At 43.1% G+C, this 18,934-nt stretch overlaps 1 non-coding gene across 1 annotated transcript; it reads right to left on the bottom strand.

Moving 5' to 3' along the window:
- Positions 1-18,617: 18,617 nt before the first annotated feature.
- TRNAR-CCU lies at positions 18,618-18,690 on the bottom strand. The gene has a single exon. It is a non-coding gene; the product is annotated as a tRNA-Arg (tRNA).
- Positions 18,691-18,934: the final 244 nt, after the last annotated feature.

Raw genomic sequence — 18,934 nt, 5'->3', positions numbered from 1 at the left:
ACCCATATCACATTGACCCTGTCTTTGCTGGAGCCTAGTGAGAAGATCTCCAACATCTCTAGCTTCTGGTCATGCCCTTTCCATTCCATTCTTTGCAGCCATCAAATGCTTTTCTCTGGATTCTTTCATGCAACCTGATTTCCTTCCCTCTTTCATGACACCTAAAACTGTGTGTGTTATTTACTGTGTAGGATGAACAAGGCCTAGTTTAGCAGCATCAGTACTTTGTTGATTCCAAGGTTTATTCCCCTTTGTGTCCACCTCTGCTTTCTTCCACCTCCTACCATAGTCCTGTCTGTGCTATTGGTATGTCAATCTAGATATGATGCACACCCCAAACCCTTGTCTTATTCTTTTGTCATCCCCTTTAGTAATGATGACATCTTATAGAAGGGCCACGCTGAGACAGATGCCTGGTGTCAGGTCCATGGCCTCAAGCTCAATGCCAAAAATTGCAGTGTCATCCCCTTTGTCATCCCCTTTGGTAAAAACTCTGTACCCATGAACTATCACATAGACAGCAATCTACTTAACACCAAATGTGTGATAAGAGACCTTGGGACCCAGGTGGATAGTAGTCTCTCCTTTGATAGTCACATTGCCACAGTCAGGAAGTCCTTCTACGTGGCACACCTCATCATAAAAGGGTTCTCATCCAGGAAAAAAGAGGTAATTGTTCCCCTCTACTCGACACTCATTAAACCCGTTATAGAGTACAACGCCCCTTTTGGAATGTACCTCACAAGACATCTGCAGCAGCTGAAAAGGCCACAGAAGTACCTCACAAAGTGGATTACTGGCCTCAAACAAATGCCCTACACTGACCACCTCAAAAAGCTCCAGCTTTACTCCGTAGCATATTGCCTACTCTGAGGTGATCTCTGCCTAACATATAATGCTATGTCAAACCCAAAGCTGTTGGACATGCTACACCTAAAGAAATCCCAATCCCTCTGAGCTCCACGTTCTAGGGACCTAAACTTTGCCACCACAATAAACAGGACATGCTGGAGGGATAGATTCCTGTCCCAGAGACTTCCCATACTCTGGAACAGGCTACCCATCTATGTCAAGCAAAGTTCTTCATTAGCACTATTTAAAAAAAATCTTGATGAGTGGATGGGAAATAGGAAATACACCCCGGGGATCACTTCTGCGTCTCTGCTTGACAGTGGCACAGGAAAATAACTTTCTTGGGTGGCGTAAGCCAGGGAACCTTGTTGGCTAGGCTTACGTAAGCCCTTGGGCCGATAGCCTAGTACCTACCTATGAACCTATGAACCTTCATTGATGCAAACCGGTAACTTCTAACAGGGTTGTTGTAACCAAAATGCAGTACTTGTGTATTTGTCTGAACTGAACCTTAACTGTGATCTTTTTATCACTTGAAAATCTTTTCCTATTCTTTCTTTGACTGTAACTTGAGAAGAAGATACTGTTTTATTTTGCCTCAGATATATCTGAAGTGAGCAAATTGTTGATTATTAGAACAAGATTGATGCCAGAGATGCTGCAGTAATCATTTCACTTAATCCTGACACTGTATTCTCATCATAGTCCCCCTGTCCAACAGTGATACAATACATTTCCTCAGTGTGGATTGAGGACCTATCCTAATCCAACCTACATGAGAGAACCCATATTATTGGTGGGTCTATGTGCCCCTTTTAGCCAATATCTGCTTGCCACAAAGCTCAACATCCCAGGGTCAATAAACAACTGTCCAGTTGCTCTGCCCGGGATAACTCTGTTGAGTGAAAGCTGGATATAAAACTAATCAATCTGTCAAACATGAGCAATGGATTGCTACTCTCATTACATGTTCACTGACAGCACATAGTGGGTGGCATCATTGTAAGGAGGAGGGTGGACCTCCTCCATATCCAGGAGACAAAATGGAAGGGCAGTGCAGCTTGGAATCCAGAGTTTATTATTCAGGGAGGGGAGAGACTACAAATGGTGTGGGAACTGTAGTGAAGGAGAAGCTTCAGAAGGCAGTGAAGGATGTTATCAGGTTCTAGCTCAATGATAGGTCATTATTCATAATCACAGCTTTGCCCCACAGAAGGGTTGTGATAGTGGGGAAAATAGTGCATTCAGGCAGCAGTTGCAAGACCTACTAGATAAGGCAGGACAGCATGAGTTGGTGTTGATAATGAGAGACCTGAATGCACGTTTTGTGACAGACAGAACAGGATGTGAGGACTGCAGGGGTGAACATGGGTAGAGCAATAGGAATAAAGGAGAGTTCATTCTAGACTTCTGTTTTTGATGTTGGCTGACACATGGTTCAGCAAGAGAGACAGTCCCAAGGTCACACAACATTGGCCAACATGCAACTCAGGTAGACTTTCTCCTAGTAATGAAAGTGCACTGGGGTAGAATCAGTGACTTCAAAGTCATCCCCAGAGAAGCAATCAACCTACAGCATAAACCAGTGATTGCCACAATCAGCTGCAAAAAGTGGTCAGAAAAGGCTCTAAGGTCAGCAGAGACTAGGCTGAAGACCTACAAGTCGACTAGTGAGAAAGAAGAGAAAATAGCTGGAGTTGAAGAAGAATGTAGGCACCTCAAAACAACAAGTGTGAGGACTATAGAACAGATATGCAGCAGAGCTAGGTGTGGAAATAAGGTACAAAAGGAAAGTTGTTGGTGGAATGCAGAAGTTCAGGAAGTCATCAAATGAAAGGAGTGAAGGAAAAAGTGGGAGATAGAAAAGATAGACCAGGTTAAGAAGGAATACTGGTTGGCTAACAAAGAGGCTAAGAGAGCAGCTGCAATAGTAAAGAGCAAGACATCAGAGGCAGTCTAACAGCTTCTGGTAATTGACTTAACAGAAGGCACAAAAAACTCTTATCAGGTTAAAAGGTGAAGACAGAAAGATAAGGAAGATAGTCATCATACACCATTCATAAGGGATGCCAATAACAACCTGATCACTTGTCCACAGGACATCAAAGATAGGTTGAAAGAGATCCTCCAGCAGCTTCTGAATGAGAAAAAATGCACATAAGCTGTACTGCCCCAGAGACAGCCTACAAAGAAAGATGAAGAGGAGCCCAGCATAGAAAATGTATGAATAGCTCTGAGGAAAATTAAGTCAGGGAAAGCAGTAGGTTCAGATGAGGTCACAGCAGATATGATAAAGATTCTGGGTGAGATAGGGGAGTCATGGTTCCTGAGGGTACTCATAGTAATGTGTGGAGAAAGGTGTACCCCTGATGACTGGAGAATAAGCATATTAGTGCTAATTTTCAAAAACAAAGGAGACATTCACAGCTATGGACAGTATAGAGGTATGACGCTCATGTCATACTGCATGAAAGTCTTGGGGAAGGTGACTAATAAATGAATATGCAGAGTAACAGAAAGTAAGATGGGAGATGAGCAATTTGGATTCAGATCTGGATACATCCCAACCAAGCCAATGTTTGCAGTGAGGCAGATAGTTGTGAAGAAGCTAGAGATGAGAAAAAGAGTCCAACTGGACATTCCTAGACTTGGAGAAAGCATATGACAAGGTCCCAAGAAGGTTGATATGGGCAGTCCTGCATTGATCTGAGGTCCCAGAAACATTGGTAGAATTAGTGCAGGCATTGTACAAGGATCCAATGACTCATGTATGAACAGTGGTCTGCCTCTAAGTGGGGCTCCCAGTGAGAGTGGGTGTGCATCATGATTCATCTCTAACTGCTGTTCAAACCAGTGATGGACTACATCAATAAACAGGTTGGAGATGATAGATGGAAGCTGCTGTATGCAGATAATGTGGCATTAAAGGTGGACTATGAAGAATAATTTCAGCAACTGAAAGAGCACAGGATGAAACTGAGCACTGATAGGACTGTTGTCATGGAAGCAAAAGGGAATCAGAAGAAGCAGAAAATTGAGATAGAAGGGAAAATAGAAGAACAGGTTAATGGTTTCAAGGATCTGGAAGGAGTGCTTGAGAAGAAGGGAAGTCTGAACGAGGAGGTCAATGACAGAATCAGAGGGGCTGCAGCCAACTGGGACAAAGTGTCAGGTTTAAAATATGACAGAAGAATGCCAAAGAATTTGAAAAGTAAGGAATATGAAAAAGTGATGCAGGCAGTACTACTGCACTACAGAGACCTGGTCAGTGAAGGCAGAACAGCTGAGGAAGCTAGAGGTGATGGAGATGAAGTGCATGAGATGGGTGGTATCATGCACACTGTGAGGCAGATGAAGAAATTATCACATCAGAGCAGAATCACAGGTAGCTCTAGTTACAGAGAAGGTCAAAGAGAACTGATTATTGGTGCAGGAAAGCAGAAAAGAATCTGCTGAAGTAGATTTGGGACAGGTAGGAAAAAGGTAAAAGGAAACGGGGGCATCTAGCAAACAGGTGGATAGATTGTATGAGAAAAGCTCTGTGATAGTCAGGCATGACTGTCAAACAAGGTAGGAGACTGACATTGAATAGAGACAAATGGCAACAGTTGTCACGTCATCCCAGCCTCATGTAGAAAATAGAAAAAAGGCAGTTGTTGATGATGATGATGGTAATGATGGTGGTGATGATGATGATGGTGGTGATGATGATGATGATGATGGCGGTGATGATGATGGTGGTGATGATGATGATGATGGTGGTGGTGATGATGGTGGTGATGATGATGATGACGGTGATGATGGTGGTGATGATGATGATAATGATGATGATGATATAGATCCTTCTAGATATGACCTGCTTTGGTTGTTCAGTTGGACATTATTGTCCACTATAAAAGCAAGCAGTCTTTACCTCAGCATTTTTTATGTGCCATTCCCTGCCCCAGTATTTTCTCCAAGACGTGACCAATCAGCCTTTGGCTACCCAGATTTAATCTACTGTGGTTCTACAAAAATCATTACAGGCACTTCAACAGTGACCAGAAATCTGCTGAGAGGCTACAATAGGGATTCTGCTAGCACACTGGTACTCTTGGAGACAATGTCAATCATACCTCTAAAACTCCATGCAGTGAATATAGGTACAAAATGCTCTTGAAAAGTAGGTATTGACAACCAAAAATCTGGTTAACTAATTAGCATACAGAGGAAGAGCATAATAACAGCAATATTGACTATGTGTAGGCAGAAGTGTTGAGGCTGGTCAGATGTTATGTACATGGTGAAGCTCCCTGTAATGTTCCCTGCTGCAGTTGAAATGTGCTGTGAATTAATAGTTGGTGTTTTAAATGTGCAATTGTTGTTGAATTTTTTTTTTAATTTAATGTCTGCTTGAGCAGCACTGCTTGGAGCACAGCAATGCCAAGCGGCACTTACACAAAGACAGCTGACACCTGCCAGACATGTAAAAATATAAACTGGATGTAATTAATTATGATATCTGTTTTTTATATTTTTTTTATATATATTTTTCAATGTCTGTTTGTGCAGCGTGGAGCTCAGCAATGCCAAGCCATGCTTACTCCTTAGACATAGACAGCAGACACCAGCCAGACATCTAAAATAGAAACCGGATATAACTAATTATTTATTTCTGCTTTTGTCTAAGCCTGTTTAAGCCCATTTGAGTGGTGTGCTGCTGTAGTTTAGTAGCATATGTGAAGGTACACTAGTTTGTATAGTCTCCAAGCAGCTAAATGGTAGAGTGATGGCCTAAAGCTTCGTGGGTTCTTGGCTCGCGTCCCTAGCAGGCATACCATTTGTTTAATGTAATCTAAATTTTTGTTTAATTTAAAAACATAACTTTTACATTTGGAATAGCTGCACAGTGGTAAACACTACTTCAGCATGTTTAACTGCCACTTCTGTTTTTTGTTGATAAGCTTCGCTAAAACCTTAGTTGTGTGAGTTTTCATGATGCTCAGCTCCGATAAGCTGGTTTGCATGATACTAAGCACCATGGTGCTTTTTTGAATGTTGCTGAATGACGTGTAAGGGTGGTAAAACAGCCTAAATTAAGTGCAATAGGCGGGAATTTGCAGCATTCATTGGAGTTCATCTAACTGATGGTATTCCAGGCAGTGTTGGAGAGGATGCGGGCTTTCAGGTGCAGAGATGGGGTGTGCAGGAGTCCAGGATTTTTGTTGGGCTCCTGTTAAGCAGTTATGAACCTAGGCTGCTGCAGGATAATTACCAGGGCTCAGAGAGTAAAGCTGAGGCCTGGGATCAGTTGGCCAGGGAACATACCAGTACTACTGGTATCCCCCACACTGGTGATAGTATTGTCACCATTATGATAACCTGAAGTATAGAAGGAGGGGAACTTTGGAACATGGAACAAAGAGGCAAGGGCTGGGTATGCCCCAGATATATGTAAGCATTTCTTCCAGTATTTTACTAAAATGCAAGCCAAATCTGAGCAAAACTGATATGGTGTGCTTCATTCCCAAAAGCTGCAGCTGAGAGGGCTTGCAATGTCCAGTCCCATGTTGGGCACCTGGCCAGGTTGCACCATGAGTGTGGTAAGTATGGATATATTATGCTAACTGTAGTGCAATAAACAATAATGAATAAAAAGCTGTACTGCAACAAAGAATAAACAATACAAACTGTAGTGCAATAAATGGGCAATTAGAAGTGTAGTGCAATAAATGAATAACAGCAACTGTATTGCAATAAACACTAAACATGAATAACAGCAAGCAAAAAGGTATACAGCAGGATTGTGGTGTCATAACCTTATTGCACTAGAGCTCTGTGCATTGCATGTGTACGGTAAGGTTGCTGCAATAAGGTGTAAAACTAGTAACTGTAGAATGCAAAAATAATGGCCTGAATAATGTATTGCTCAACTCATACTATGGTTCAAGGCTGTCTCCAGGCCAGTTTCAGTCTCATAATTCTCTCTTTTCCTTCCCCTACAGGAACAAAAGGTATATGGGTGAGGTAGCCCACTTTATGGGCAGACAGTGTGTGTAGACTTCACAGATAATAAACACCAGCATCAATAAAGTGTTCAGCAGCATTGTGGTTTCCTAAATAAATCTGTCTTAATATTTGCAGTAGGGCTGTAGTCATTGCATGTCTGTTCTAAGTTGCTGCAGTCAATAGTTACATTATTTGTAGATGTCCCCTGCAGTCACAGCTTTTGGGTTCTACTCCCATGCTTGCCAACTAAGGCATGACAGCTGTCTAGTTTACTTAATGTACACAAACATACCTCTCAACTGTCATGATTTTTTGCAATGTAATTACAACTGCCTAATCTGTCTGTTCCATGATTACTACATAAATGATTATCTGGAATGCAATTTATTTTCAAATCTGTTTACAGAACACCTTGGTAGTTATGTAAGTCCACATTATATGAAACTATTCTACATAGTTGTGTACCTGCATTTGTTACTGCTTGGCCCATACTGTCCCATGCTAACAGCTTGAGAGGTATGTACATGCTGCATCAGCTATAGAAGAATTGTAGTCACTGTACTCACAACTGACACTGCACACCTGTAGATGTATGTAGATGTATGTAGTAGTACTCTTTGTAGTCATATTACCTGTGAGGTAACTAAAAGTATGTTATTTTATCTACCCCACTGTTTATCTTCTTTAATTTATTATTATCTATTATTATGATTTAATATTAACATATTTTGTTAACCTAACAGTTTTGTTGGCCTTATTGTTTAATTCATACTGGCTTACTGTTAACATATGTACTGTTATGTTACTTAATGTTGTATTACACATAGTATACCATAATATGTATTTTGATTAATAAATATAATGTTTCATTCTGCTAATACTAACATTGGTTTGGTTATTAATAACCTTAACTTATTGTTATAACTACTTTACTACACTGCATCAAGGTCAGTTGGTTCCTCGTGATCCGCCTACCTTGCCTCCTCCAGCCGTGGCACTGGGTCCCAGCACATCTGGCACCCACCCTTGTGGTGCATCCTCTGCTGCCCATGCAATACCTGTGGCATTGGGTAGTACCTCCCCATCTCCCCATGGGATGGGGCCAGGCCCCCCTCTGAGAATGGTGGTGGAAGGGGAGTTGTCACCTGCAACAATCTGCTGGGTTTGGTGCACAGGATCATCAACCATGGGTTTGGGCAACATTTGCGTCAGATGAAGAGCATGCTGGCCACCTTGGTGTGGCAGGCTCACCCTGGAGGCCAGCTTCCAGTACTGCCATCCTCAGGGCAGTAACAGAGCAGTGCTGACAGTCCCATGGATGGGGATGTGAGTCACACTGCTATCTTGTGGAGGCACATTGGACTGGGATTCCACAACATCCTCCCCATCTAAGGTGTTTACCCCCCTCTTGTGTCACTCATCACCCCTGTCTGCTGTCTCGGCCCTCTTGTCTGTCTGTAAAAGCCTCCTCATCTACCCAACTTACCTTCCCCACATGTACCTATCTCTCTTGCCCAGCATTCCACTCTTACCTTAAAAATAAAATGGGCAATTGTCCCCCAAAGAAATAGTGTCCTATACATAGCTGTCCATTTGACACACATGTCCACTGGACACACATCATTTTGTCCAATTGGCTTAACAATGTGATTATGTTGTCCTCACCCCTCTATCTCTGGGGGTTAGAGTCCAAAGTCATCTACAAATTCTGTCAAATTGCACAGTTGTTGATGTACAAGAAATGGATAGCTATGGTTCTTTCCTATACCCTTCTGCACATATGTACCTACCTTTCACTGTTTTCCCCCCTGATTGCACCCCATTTCACCACTTTCCTATTTCCCTATTTTTCTTTATATATTTTTAGCACTATATGCACACCTTCAATAAGATCAGCTAAATACAGCTATACTGATATGTGTTTTAAATGATAATAAACATGTACAAAATAAACACTTGCCCCCTATTTCAAACCCAAGATCATCACAACTGTAGACCACTGCATTAATCTACCATGCCACAAAGCTGTTAATTAAAACAGGTGGTTTAAGCAAAACATAATAATTGCAAGTTTCAGTCATTAAACATGTTTAAGCAGAGCTGACCATCACGCTACATCACACAAACTGGCTTAAAGCGTAATGGAAAAAAATGGGAGTGTACCTTGGAGTCTGGTGCAAGAGCACACGCCTAGAAAGTCAAACACAGAATAATGGATGTGAGGTCTCTAACAGCAGATAAACGTGCCCTTTTACCAGCACCATTCAGAAATACACCTGCTAAGGCATTAATGGCAAAATACATGTTCAACTGGGACCCTGGTGCAGAAATGCATCCATATAAAGCCATGCACATAATGATGGCTGTAAAAAAAGGATGTCACAGCCTGTATATTGTACTTTTATCTTGTAAATACAGGTGGTGTAACAGTGACTCAGTAGCTCAGTATGTTAAATGTCTTGCAAATAGTGGATTTTGCCGCACACTGTCATTGGTTCAAATCCAGTGGTGTGTAGCATTTAAATTACATTATTGTGAAGTCAGTAATTAATGACTGAGTCATGCACTCTTTATCCACACAATGCATTTCAAATTAAATGTCTGCTTGTCACTGATGTGAATCACAGGCCTGCAGGTAGTAGCACACTTTACATATCCCTATAGCCCAACTATAAGTGCATAACATGTCATTTCATGCATTAATATGCATGCACAGAGGATTTTAACTCAAGTAATGAAAATGAGGCCCACTAATATCAGAGTGCAGCACACAATCCATTCAAACTCACAGTGCAGATTAGCACAGCTGAGCAATGAACATACATGTATGAAGCTCCTGTTTGTAACAAGGACTGCCAGCATACATGTTCCAAATGAGTACCAGACTGTAACACGTGGCCTGACTGACAGTTGCCCAAATGGTGGACATAATGTTATATTTATCCCCTATGTTGCTCAAGGACACAAAAAATATGTTGCATAGTACTCTGTTAATGATACCATTGCCTAAAATACTTACCTTAAACACATGCCTTAATTGGAGTGGAATGGGTACCTTCACTCAGGCTCTGCCTCTACTACATGGCTGACACAGTTCCCACAGTTACTCCTACAGCTTGTTGTCCTCCAAAGTGTTCACACTCTTTGTCCAAGCCTATTACCTGCATCAGCAGCTACAGCCTGTAGCACACACATCTCTGTGTAACAGTAGCTGCTACAGACCTACCCTTTGTGATGACGTAGTCTCCTCACCCGTGTAATATCCAGCACAACATATTAGAAAGACCGTCTAATCTGCATGAAGGCCTTATATCTTGTACAGTGGGTGCATGTCATTGGCTGATGATATTGCAAATCAGCTGTTTTGTCTGCAATTAGCATTCCATAATCGCAGATTGGTTAAGAGGCAATCACCTGGCAATGAGAAGCATGTTAAAAGACAAACATGCTGGCTATGGGGAACCATCCTGTATGAGACTTTCTGGACACAGAATACATGTTTGCAAATATGTAAATATCACCACATATCAACAGAGGAGTTTTGCACTCCAGCAAGTATGCAACCTTTTTATTTACAAAAAAGGATGCAGATGTGTAAATATACTTACAGGTAATAGGGATTGCAGCATTAAGCCTTTCTTAGAACTGTGATAATGACAAGTCATTGATCTCCAGATTTGTTACACTTACAAAAGACGTAAAATACATCAAGGATGGAATGCTTTTTGTCAAAGTGGCACACTGGTCTCATGCGACTGTCCCTTTATAGTGGTTGTAATAGCACACTGCTATTTGTTTAGTACTGTTGTTTTGTCATATTATCAGGGTGGCTGCCCCTAGGGGGCACACAATATACTCCAGTGTTGAGTGTATGATCATACAGCAGTATCTGTCATGGCACACATGGGAATAGCTGATTACCACTATTATCTTAGTTGTATCCACACGCTTAGTATGTTTGCACACTGTGGAATATAAAATGTGTGATCAAGCAGTGGATACTGCCAGCCATTCTGCTCTTGCTGTATTTTTACATAGTGTGCTTCCACATATGTGATCCTGACATGTGTTCCTATTCTGTTGTCTTTCAGGAAACATATACCCAAGACACCGTGCACTTTTTAAGGATGTGAAGAATGATGTTATACTTGAAGGCCTTCGGCAACACCATGAACTCCTACTGAACAGGGGGAGGCAAAACAGGGAACAGCAGGCAGCATTGTGGGCTGACCTTGTCTGTGCTGTGAATGCCACAGGTCATCAGAGTAGGACATGTGAGCAGGTTCATCTTCACGCAACAGACATGATCAATGCTGTATGCGGAAGGGCAGCAGATGTAGCCAGGGATTGTGGCATCACCAGTGGACGGCCTGCAATGGAATGACCACTCTCAGACACTGAGGAATTCCTGGTGATCCTAGGAGCATATGACAGCTTCCAGGCATCCATCACACCATACATTGTGGATGTGGGTGCCACAGTTTCCATGGCAGAGGAGCATGTAGGTGAGCTTAGTTTGATCACCATTGCAATACTTTAGCATTCAGTGTCAGGCTGTACATATTCTTACATGGGGGGATGATGAGTTTATCTGCAGTTTGACTCTCATTCTCAGATCTTGACCGATATAACAATTAACAAAGTAGCTACCGTAAATGTGAGATATATGGATGTATTACCTTGTTGTGCTGCAACATTCAGTGGTACTGACATTACCTCTCCCTCAACTTTTCACAGGTTCATCTGGTATCAGACTAGGCCATGGCCCTGCTCCTGGTAAGCAGGACACTGTTTCATTATAGATGTAGGTTTACAGCAATGTAACCCCTAAAGTGTCATCCCAGGCCTGCTGCCTGGATTAGTGTACTGTCAGCATGTGATCACACTGATAGATGTGACAGTATTGTCAGGATATTGCAGATTGCCATATGTGTCAACTGTGCAAGATTCTTTACAAATGTCAACAGTCTACCTAACTGTTGCTGATGCGATTGCTGTGTAATGCGCTTTTATTTACAAGTAACTGTTTGTGGAAAAAGTAATGTCCTCTTGTCCTACTATATGAAGTTGTGGTTTCAACAGGTTTGTAATAGTGCCAACAATGTATAGAGTTGTGCATATATTGCAACATATTACTGCAGAGCATAATAGTGTAGGTATTAATGTACTGCTTTTTCCTTTCTTATCACAGGTGACCAGGGGGCTTGGTCTCTGTCCCCTACACAACCTGATGTGAGTGTCTCTTCAGGCTCTGATGATGATGGTGGCCACAGTGAGGCACAGGTGGGGCTTTCAGGGACTGAATTTGTCCCAGAGGTTGACATCACTCTTCTGCCCTCACTGTCACTGCACACAGTCAGTATGCCTACACATACCCAGTCCCTGGAGGCCACAGATATTGGACAGTCAGAGGGTGGGGACATTGAACAGGAAAGTGTGGCAACTATGGCTGCAGTGAGTGTGGACCCTGGCCATAGCCAGAGAGCTGGCAACGTTCCACACAAGCAGACTGATAGGGATGCTAGTAGGAGGTCTGCTATCCTTCCACGACCTGTTGCAGGAGTCATATCATGGCTCACTCGGTGAGCATCATGGACGCACAGGCATGTTCTGAAAGGAGCTCCAGACATATGCTCATGGTTATGGATGCAGCACAGTCTGACAGCCGTCACTGCCTCCACTGCATTGTTGACACCATGGATCAGTTCACTGATGCAGTGGATAGAAGGTGGGCTAAGACCGTGTCTGCCTTGGAACACAATGTCTGTGCTGGAACGTGTGGTTGGAGTTGAGAGTTGGCCTCATGGATTTAGGTCAGCAACCCCCATCTAATGAGAGTCCATGTGGCCATGCACAATCATACTCCCGTAGTGGCAGTACATTCAGCACTACAGATGGCGATGTGCTGCCCACACCAAGACATGCCAGGCCATGGTTTTTTGGTCCTGGGTGTTCCTGTGGAGGACACGGTCCCAGTAGACAGCAGTCACTTTCAGGTACTAGCACCACATCTGACCTTGGGCATGGAGGTGCCAGTGCAACTCCTGGCAGAGTCAGTTCCCGTGTACAGAGCCAGAGACGGTGAACTTTCAACTCTACCATGCACAGTTCAAAACTGTCCAACATACACACATGTAGGGCTAGCACTGAGCTTGACTGTGTACATGCCCACACTCACTCACCACCATTAAATGTAGGTCACCTACAGACACACACGGCACATTTCCATGGCCCATCTTGCCTGCATCCCTTCCTGACTCACACACATGCTGTAAACCTTTTGGGTCAGCCTTGGCCTCCTGCACCCCCACACAACACCCTTTGCAAGTGATGATACCTGTGCCACCTTCCTGTCATTCCCGTAATCGATGCAGGGAAATAATGCTATGTGTCTGATGCAGGGGGTAACTATATAAATTAACATGTATTTTTGTAATGCATTGTTGCTTTGCCATGACACTTGTAGTGGTTATTGATAGATACTGTATACTGACATTTGTGTTGAGTAAGCCACATAATTTTGTGTACCTTATGTTGTATGATGTTGTAATGGCTGTATACTTACACAATGAAAGGTGTGTAATGGACCTATTTCTGTTTCAGGATTCTGTTGGGGACACCTATGGATACACAGCAGCAATAAAGCCATAGACATTACAGCACAGGATAGAACATTAGCACAGAAGAAATATTTCTTCAACAAGGTACAGCACTATAGGTGCATGGTTTCATAGGTCCATATGTGTATAACAGGCTAACAAGGACAATAGCTTCATTCAGCGTACTCATGCATCCCTAATCTGTGAAAATGTCTGATACCCTTGATAAGTGTCTCCAGTGTTTTGGGAGCAAACACATCTACAAGATGTGGTGCTGGAGATGACCCATCTACAAATTTACTGTGTCCAGTACAGACATTTGTCCAACAACAGCTATGATTGTCTTGTTCTGCATCCCATTGTGTAACTTGCACATGATGTGCATTACAGCAGACATGTGCTTCACATGCATGGGGAGCCTGTTACATAATAGGGTGTACTGTCTAGGTTACATACCTGTCTCTCCAGCATGCACTATTTATACCATAGTGACAGTGTAGATGTGTAGAACAGGTAAGATGTGTGTTAGTCCTGTCATGGCTATGTGGGAGGTACACAGTGGGATCTGACACTTCCCTGTATGGCAGCCATACACATCCCGTCCAAAGCATTTAGGAGACAGACTACACATGTACGTTCTTGACACAGACTCCATAGGACATGTTATCTAAAAAGTGTATTGGTGTACCATGGGACCTGTGTGGCTGCTACAGTTGTAAGATATGCCTGTGTAGTGACATAGCAATGTAGTGACACATCAAGGGTGCCATTGTACACAATGATAGTTGTGATGACTGCCACATTCAGTATAGCAATGATAGTCTGGGATTTATATCACATACCTTTCTGTTTAGATTGTAGAACATTGAATGCATCCCCACATCTTGCCGACCAGTGAAAATTAAAGGCTACATTACTATCTGTGTCCATAAGTCCATGAGTAATGGCTCAATTTTGTGTGGTGTGTGGACACTACTAAATTTTCCAGGGGTGGCTGACTTTTCAAAGGATAGTATTGTGCATTTGTTGTCATTTAGTATTTGCCAGTGGCTCAGACAACTGAATGTGTGTTTCAGGCCATCCTGGGTAACTGATGGTTGTGTGTGGGATTCAGTGACAGCTCCTGATATGCACTCACCTGCTAATGTAATTATTCAGAGGTCAGTGACAGTGGCTGTGACTGCAGAGGGGGAATGGCTAGAAGGGGTATACCATTAATTATGCCGGGGAAAATCCACTGCTGACTGGCATCATTGCAGCGTAGGTCACCCAGTGCTATCTTCCCAGATTATGACTGTCAGACACTTGCCTATCCACCAGCTGACATAACACTCTGTATATAACTTAGACAGTTTCCAGCAAGGCCTGATGTCCTAATATTGTCAAACACCTTGTCAGGCATGGTAGGTAAAGTGAGTAATATTCCTGTCATCCACTGCATAGTTTAACACTGAATGAGGTCTACCAGTTAGATTTGGTAGGCGTGATTTGCCCTTGAGCATAACAAACAGTGCTTGGTGCAGTGTCAGTAGGTGTAGGACAGTGTTACTGCTGGTATCCATGCTAACTCCATTCATGGCATTTCATGTCACATGACTCAGAGATCTAGGAACACTGATTGCCACTACATGCTAGTTGTACTTTTTGCAAATAAGTATTGCAGTTACTTCCAGAATGTTCCAAGAAGAGTGTCATCCAAGGTGTCTGTACATGTGGCAGACAAACAAGTTAGGGAACTGTAATATGTATACCTTATGAAGGTAAGGTGGGGGGTTTACACAGGCATTCTGCAGTTGGACACTACCCAAGTGGTGTGTACTGGAAGGACACAATTACCTTGTGAAAACTGTGTTGACCATGGGAGCCCACGGAATTGCCGGTGCCTGGCAACTACTAATGCTGGTCTCACCAGCACCACTCTCACATAGGATACCATGCTCCAATACATTTTCTGTCATCACATGCAAAATGTTACTACAAAGCCCATGATGACAAGCAGGACACATCCTGTTTGTCCACCCACATAGTTGTCCCACATCATGAAAGGCTCTGTAGGCTTCACATACCCTTTTCCAGATAGATGCATTGATTAGCAACCTGGACATTCAGCCAGCTTTTGAATGTTTTATGCCTTTTGTTCCAGGGTTGGTGGTATGTCACTAGGGAACTGACAAGAGGGGGATTAGTAGCACTGCTGTAGTGCCACAATATAATGTACAATGTACAGTGACATAGATGTCAAGTCTTGTTGAAACAATCAACACACTGGTGATAAGCCATTGTAGATGACAATTTCACAGCTAGTCATGTGTCCGGGTCTATATTACTAGTCTGAATGCGGAATTGTCCGAACGCCGAAACTTCAAACTGGGAAGTTCAAAATCTCAAAATAGCAAAGCCATGGAACACCAAATGTTTCCCAGTGAAAAAAATTGGTGGGCCGTTTCATTGGCTTTGCTATTTCCTCCACTGTGGTGTGACCTTGGAGTTGGTATATTTAAGTAGGGGGGTGTAGGGGATATAGTCCCCCACATTGGAGGGTGTGGGGTCCAAGCCCCTCCCCCACATTAGAAAGAGTTTGAAGTGTTCATTTTTTTTTCCGTTTTGTACTGGAACAGTGATTTTTTTTCCCTGGGAAAAAAATCACTGTTCTGATTCTTCAAAGTTCTTGGATTTCAAACTTCTGGGTTCAGTATTTACATAGTCGAACTTATGACAGTTCGACTATATGATATAGACCCAAGTATCCTGCCTTTCAACACATTACTGGTGGATACCTGCATGACATGGCTGTGATGCCTACTGCAGTGGACTGGCCTCCTTTGGCCAATGTGTGTCCAACTGCCACATGTCCTAGGCATGTCATTCTGTACAGTTATGTATGTCAAACACATGTCTGTGTTCCCAAATCATGTCACACAACAACCAATGCACTGTCTAGTTGCTTGACAGGCATTGTATGCTTATGAGGCCAATGTAATATCAACAAAGTTGAACAAGTCCTCTATGCATGTACGGGCATTCACATCTTCACTGCAAGGTGTGCCTACAGACACTGTCTATGAGGCTGTCAACCACAAAGGTGTGGCAGCATGACCCTAACTTTGCAGGACCTGCTGCTGAGATGTTGTGAGTGTCCCCTCCTCTCTACCCCTATGACACACAAACAAAATATGTGACAGATGTAGCTGCATTTCAAACCTTGCTGCCATGGTGTCAACAACAGCAGTCATTACATAGGGCAATGAGCATTATGCCAACATGCACAGCTCACATCATGCACCACCTACACCCACATCACACACATATGCATGTGTGCAGCTCCTAACCAGACACATTACCAAACAGACACATCAGAAAATCCTGCCTCTGGAGTGCACAGACATATAATATTGCATACACCACTCTCTCACCAGTCAAACACCTGAGGCAAAACACAAACTCACACCTCTTAGTCAGAGGTGATTGCATCGTGAGACACATTGATGTCTGTGTCAAGTGGCTACATATGGGAAAGATCACCAATAGCTGTCTGTGAGCTGACACAATAAGCCTTATCACACATTGCCACAAATCAAGGAATATCAGTTAACATAATGTTGACATCATAGTTCCTGTAGGTGTGTACGACTAGGGACATATGTCACCAGCCTGTATGTAGACACATGAATGTGCTTACCCAGTCTGTGTCTCTCATGGATATATGCATAACTTTCAGCTGTAGTTGACCCTCACCTAGGATGATGGCTCCATACACGCAGACATTGATGGAAATCAATAATTGCTTTAGCATCTGGTGTCATTGTCAAGGGATCTTCTACATGTCTGTCTGGGATGCCTTGCTCAACAGACATCAGTGCTTCACCAGTGATGGTGTTCATCTCTCACCCCTGAGATTTGGAGTACTGGCCATATCTACTGACACACCCCACAGTGCATCTTAGATGCACTGTTAATTTGGCAATGAGAACACTATCATTATACAACATCATGGTTATGCTGCTACATGGTGGGTATGGCAACACTGAACCACACTCTTTGGAATGTGTTCCCACCCTGGATTATGCAGACATGTGTGCAGTCAAGGACATCAGGTTCAAGGCTGTGGACAGCACTACAGCCATACCAGACTACACATCCATCCACATCTTCACACCTCAAAATGACAGTGTTCAAGGTAATGCAGGTGGTGTATACATACTCATTAAGGATAGATACACATCCAGATTTTGTGAAATACTGTGATTTCCCAGAGACACTGCAGGTGCCATTCAGTACTGGAAGAGCACTTAATCAAGCAGTAGTTGGCTACAAGAGCAGCTCCATAAATCCAGACACCTACTGTGTGGATTTGTATGTACATGTATCTATCGAGATATATCATTGCACCATGGTGTGGGGTGGCATTAAGTGACCACCAGCTGTGTTGCTTAGTCATGCTGCAGCTCACTTGCCCAAAGGTTGGTTTACGTCCTTAACTACAATGTCCTGGAGCAGTGATGTGACATCCTCCCAAGGGGAACCAATGTACTGCATCATGTGTATACCAATATGGGTGTCCACTGCAGCTCCCCAGTGTGAGGCCCCCCCGATGGGATCTGAATACAGATCAGTCTCATTAAAACTACCAGCATTAAGCACATTTGCAGACAATACAGACATATATTTCAACAAAGCCATTTATTATCTCCTGTGGGATGGTTTACATAGCTTAACTGCACCTCACCCTCTGATGGGACAGGCAAGTATGCAGAGCTCTGCACCCAAGCATTATGCTAGCAGCATTACAACTGCATGAACTCAGCTGCACATAACAGGAGGAACACAGACTCTGCATGGGACAGGAAACATGCCTGGTGGACAACTGCCATTATCAGGGTGTGCAATAAGAGGTGGACATTGCTGTGTGACAGTTAGGGTGTGGGTGTCCCTTCTAAAATGGATGCACAACCTTCTCAGCTAAAACAACTACATAGCCTTGTTGTGATGTTGTGTAGACACAGTAAGTGACAAAATTAGCTACCCACATAATCAGAACCACAACGTAGAGTGTAGTTACATGTGTAACCTCAAAAAACAGGCCCAGATTTTTGGTGAACTCATACATAATGATGCCACATAGAATGGGTCTGTACTCATAGCTAACCTTTTCTATTTACCATATAGGTGGGATTATATCACCCCAGATGGGACTTGAACCCACAACCCCTGGCTTAGGAGGCCAATGCCTTATCCATTAGGCCACTGGGATCTGATTCCATTAGGCTACTGGGACCTGACACATGACATTCCTACAACTTGTCCTATAACTTCCATATCTACAGAGCAGGTCATAAATGGCCGCTCTATGGAGAATACACAGCATCTACTGGGCATGCTAACATCCCAGGCTGCATCCTACTTGAGATCTGCCATGGATTACTAACACCATTGAGAACACTTAGCAATCATACTGAAACCACTGGCTGGACCCCAGCTAACTGGACAATGGCAAC

This window comes from Protopterus annectens, chromosome 3.part0, assembly GCF_019279795.1.
Source record: "Protopterus annectens isolate FY-2018-M chromosome 3.part0, PAN1.0, whole genome shotgun sequence".
NCBI lineage: Eukaryota > Metazoa > Chordata > Ceratodontiformes > Protopteridae > Protopterus > Protopterus annectens.
Note: the sequence above shows the minus strand (reverse complement) of the source record. Positions and strands in the feature narration are given on the sequence as shown.